Below are 5311 nucleotides of genomic sequence, written 5' to 3' on the forward strand. Positions count from 1 at the left end.
AATATAAGAAGACATCAATGACTTCAGCAAAGTATCACTTCTAAAATATATAAACAAAAGATGAAATGTTAGCTGGTAACACCTTTGCTAACCTTTCCCCACAATCAGTCATTTCATGTTTCAGTAATGCTCATACAATGTGTCGAGTTCCATCCACAGACACAAGGTGACATCATCCCCCAAGAGACAACCCACAACAGTTGACTTACACCCAGGCACCTACTGGCTACCAGGCACGCAGGGACTATAGAAGTTAGGAGACATGTCCGCCTGCAAACCGAACTACTTAAAAATTATGAGCACAGGCTAAACAACAATGCTTCAAAAAAGACAGCACGTCTAAATCACATCTACTAAGTGGAAAGAGTTCTTGGTAAGTATTTTTCCAAATCCATAAATCATTTCAAAGGTACTCCTAACATAATATTCAACTTTTCAAGGTTCTTAGGTAAAGTTTCCTTAGAAGAAAAGAAATAGTTTTTTCAAACTTAGGAAAAATCTACACTCACCATAATATGCCCTAAAGGTTGCCCATTTCAATACCCAAATGTGAAATAAAGACTAAAATGTAAGATATTGATCTTCAAGGCCATACATCCTAATATTGCTAATGAAACAGATACGTACTATGCTCAACAACAAAGCTAACCCCAGTAGAGAAATCACTAGCAGTGATAAAATTTACATCAACTACTCACAAAAGTTATGGAGGAAACATAGAAAAGTTGATAATCAGGAGGCAGTGGAAATTACAAGAGAGACACTGCCGTCAACTATGTGTACAAAGGTTGGCTTCGACCCGGCACCAAGACAGCTGACACTAACCACGCCCACCTACTCATTTTATCATAAGACTCTTACTACGCTACCTATCAGTGGATGAACCAGTTGAAGAACTGTCAATCTACTTCACATACCTGCTCGAAAAGTGATGACGAACCCTAGTATCCAGCTAATGAATTTCGCAGCATGGAACTCCGACACTACTGCATTGCGGTGATGGATGTCGTCTGCTACACACTGTAAACATCACATAGATCTTTAGAATATATATAATTTCAATAATTTCCTAAGTATTTTATTCTGAATATCTCATTTGGATATATCATTTTGAATTAGTTATATCAATATAAAATTTAAGGTAATATAATAAGTTGTAAGATACTATACCTCTAAACCAGTAAATAGAATTACCGAGCGTAGATCCGAAATTTTGGAGGCAAAAGTTATAGAAGCTATAAGAAAACTGAAATGTAGTCCCCAATACCCCAGTTTAGCAGTTCCATTACCTCAATCCTGCAGCCCCAGTATCATCACTCAGCAGCCCTCAGCACCACTACTTAGTAACTTCAGTAACCTCAGTAGCCTCAGTACCCTCACTCACCAGCCTTTAGTACCCATCCCTCAGCAGCCCTTATTACCCTCAGTCACCGGCCTTTAGTACCTTCACTCAACTGCCGTCAGTACCCTCGCTCAGCAGCCCTTGGTATCCTCACTCTGTAGGTGCAGTGCCCTCACTCAACAGCCCGAGAAGTTAAAATCTCCCCTCTTGACAACGATTTTATACGGGTTAGTACCAAATCTATTTACAAAGGTTAATTATCATTTTATTACTAAAACACGAATTGATTTCCTTTACGTATTTCACCAAAGTTTCAAACGTATCTTGTCTTCTCATTATGATTACCGGTGTAAAATTGAATTTGACGGGAAAATCCATTTTCCACCTGTGATCCAGGGCCATCAATTTACCACTGTCAGCTTGTAACTGCCCCACGATGACAACCTATTGTCTACCCAGTGTTTCTGTATGCATGTACTAAAATCAAAGGATAGAAAACTGTAAAGATGATAAGAGTGTCCTATCATATTTGTTAAGGTTTGTTTGTCATGGGTTTGCGAGTGTTCCGTCACTCCCAGGGGGAAGGTAAGGTTTGGCAAGATGTTTAATTTCCTATCTGAGCTGTACATGGGGACACTCGTAGGGCACCATCTCTTGAACATTCTCTACTATCATATAACCTCTTAAATATATGTATGTTGCCTGCATTAACAATGCTCCCAGTCAATATGTTCCATTCAACCACCACTCTTATACTACAGAAGTATTTCTCTACATCCCTCTTAACAAGTGTTACTCACCCCATCCCAAAAACTTTCAAAGAACTGTCCAATCCCCCAACTACAATCTCTAAAGAAAACGTTCATGTTAAGATCAGATCACTCCTCAGTATTCTCTCATTCAAGGTGGATAATTTTAAAACCTAACCTCTTAGCTTACGCTGTAGCTTAGCCCGTGCTCATGAGAGGAATTTTATAAGGATATGCAAAGTTTCTTTCGGGTCCCCTTTCCTTCTCCATTGGTCATCCTGTTTTTATCCAATACGGTTTTATACCATGAGCTGTAAGGCCATAAAAGGCATGGAAGATGAGAGAGGGGTGGAATGGGGCGCTCCGTTGATTTTCTGCATTTTCTGAGATATCAGTAAATTTCCGGGACCCGTTATGGACCCCCGGACCCGGGTAAAATGAACCCCTACATCCCCATCTCAGAGGCACTGAGCTTAGCTCTCTTAAAGTGTGTGAAAGAAGAAAGCTGAGAGTAAATGTGAATAAGAGCAAGGTTATTAGGTTCAGTTGGGTTGAGGGACAAGTAAATTGGGAGGTGAGTTTGAATGGAGAAAAACTGGACGAAGTTAAGTGTTTTAGATATCTGGGAGTGGATTTAGCAGCGGATGGAACCATGGAAGCGGAAGTGAGTCACAGGGTGGGGGGAGGGGGCAAAGGTTCTGGGAGCGTTGAAGAATGTGGAAGAGGAGAACGTTATCTCGGAGAGCAAAAATGGGTATGTTTGAAGGAATAGTGGTACCAACAATATTATATGGTTGTGAAGCATGGGTTATAGATAGGGTTGTGCGGAGGAGGGTGGATGTGTTGGAAATGAGATGTTTGAGGACAATATTTGGTGTGAGGTGGTTTGATCGTGTAAGTAATGAAAGGGTGAGAGAGATGTGTGGTAATAAAAAGAGGGCGGTTGAGAGAGCAGAAGAGGGTGTTTTGAAATGGTTTGGTCACATGGAAAGAATGAGTGAGGAAAGATTGACAAAAAGGATATATGTGTCAGAGGTGGAGGGAACGAGAAGTGGGAGACCAAATTGGAGGTGGAAGGATGGAGAGAAAAAGATTTTGAGCCATCGGGGCCTGAACATGCAGGAGGGTGAAAGTCGAGCAAGGAATAGAGTGAATTTGAACGATATGGTATACCGGGGTCGACGTGCTGCCACTGGATTGAACGAGGGCATGTGAAGCGTCTTGGGTAAACCGTAGAAAGTTTTGTAGGGCCTGGATGTGGAAAGACAGCTAGAGACTGTCAACGAATGTGGCCTTTTGTCCCTTCCTAGCGCTACCTCGCGGGGGGAGGGGGATGCTATTTCTTGTGTGGCGGGGTTGCGACGGGAATCAATAAAGGCAGCAAGTATGAATTATGTACGTGTGTATATATGTATATGTCTGTGTATGTATATATATGTATACGTTAAAATGTATAAGTATGTATATGTGCGTGTGTGGATGTGTATGTATATACATGTAAGTGGATGGGTTGGGCCATTCTGCCTGGTTATCTAGCTTCTTAATCAGCTTCCCATGTGGTACTGTGCCAAATGCCTTCTGGCAGTACAGATACAGATAGTCCACTCAGTCTTCCCTTTAGTCCTGAACTGAGCTCAATCGCTCATAGAACTCTCCGGGGTCAGTTAAATATGAACTTTTTTCCCTAACACCATGTTGTCTCTCACTTAGAATATTGCTCCTCCTCAGAAAGTCATCTACTTGCTGATAATCTATTTCAGATCCGTACACAACACACTTGTTATTGCGATCAGTCTGTAGTTCATCGCCTGTTCCAATCTCCTTTCTTATATACATGTACGATGTTTGCCTTTTACCATTGGCACTTTGCCTCTCTTTGGTGTCGACTTGAACTTAATTCAAGTTGTCTGTCCACTGTATCTGCACACATCTTTAGCATGCAAGGTGAAATTTAATCAACAGCATGAGCCCTGTATGGACCAGGTCCTTTCGTATTCTGGTAAAAATTTGTCTAGATTTTCAGTGATTTCCAAAAATCTGCCAATTACATCATTCCACCACACTAGTGTTGGGGCTACAGTGTCCTCCACTGTGAAAACATTTACTCTTTTCTATGTTGGAGGCTCCAGCCATGGACAAAAATCCACAATATAAGCTGGGCCTAAACTGAAATGTGAAGGTAAACAAAAGGAAAAAAAAGACGGAAAAGATTTTAAGAATTTTTGGGGAAATGAAAAACCTGTCTTAGACTCTGCCAGGTCATAGTTATTGAGAAAGATGAGAGGGTAGAGAGTTCAAAGTTTCAAGGTTAACAACTCATTACTAGAAATATGTCCTGCACAGAACCCTTCACTGCCAGTGACAATTCCCCTTCCCCCAAGTAAATCCTTAACACATTCCACAATAGCGTTTTGTAGGTCATTAACTACAGCTCTTCTTTCTAGCATTTTCCAAACAAATAATCTAAAGATCTGATGCCCAAATTCTCCAACTTATTATGAAGGCTGATGTAAACATTTCCAATTCTCACCGTCATGAATGTGACCACTTTCAATCTTAACATATTCATATTCCTTATGTTCATTCTTATTCATTAGGTTTTGTATTCACTTCTTTAGTGCATCACAATTTACCTGTTATTTCATCTACTCACGATATCCTTCTCTTTGCATCAGTTCATTCTGCTCATACAAATGTACTTCAGTAACCTTACACACTTCATGGAAGTAACTCATGAATCATTAACAAAGTTTTGTAGCTTATCCCTCCTATCTTATTGAATGATACACTCCAAGATACTTCACACATTTCACTTTTGGTACTGATGCTTGGTTTCCAAATCTCATCATCATCTGCTAACACACACATCTCTTCCCAATTCCACCACTTAGCATATATCCCTAGTTTTGTAATCCATTGAAATATTCAAATCATCTTTATTTCAATGTCTTTGTAGGATTCTACCATTTGTACCATATATTTTTCTCACATTACAATTTCCCTCCAACTCAATATGATCTTTATCCATGAACTGTAATTACAATCCTTTTCGTTTCCAATCAACTGGTTTTAATTTATGCAATTTTTCAATAAATATTTTATGTAAGTCTTACAAAGCCTTTCCCTATCTCTTCCACAATTCTCCTGCCTTTTATGAAATTATGAAAAGTGGTTATCTGTGGATCAAACACTACATAAAATGAGAAAAGAAACAAACACC

General features: G+C 39.8%; 1 protein-coding gene across 1 annotated transcript in view; it reads right to left on the minus strand.

The window, feature by feature from the left end:
• The window catches only part of LOC139765093 (uncharacterized), a 41222-nt gene extending 40208 nt beyond the window's left edge, over positions 1–1014 (minus strand). The window contains exon 1 of the mRNA XM_071692263.1: positions 918–1014. The gene's annotated coding sequence lies outside the window, so the exon portion shown is untranslated. The remainder of the gene's footprint in view (positions 1–917) is intronic.
• Positions 1015–5311: the final 4297 nt, after the last annotated feature.

This window comes from Panulirus ornatus, chromosome 4 (assembly GCF_036320965.1).
Source record: "Panulirus ornatus isolate Po-2019 chromosome 4, ASM3632096v1, whole genome shotgun sequence".
Classification (NCBI taxonomy): domain Eukaryota; kingdom Metazoa; phylum Arthropoda; class Malacostraca; order Decapoda; family Palinuridae; genus Panulirus; species Panulirus ornatus.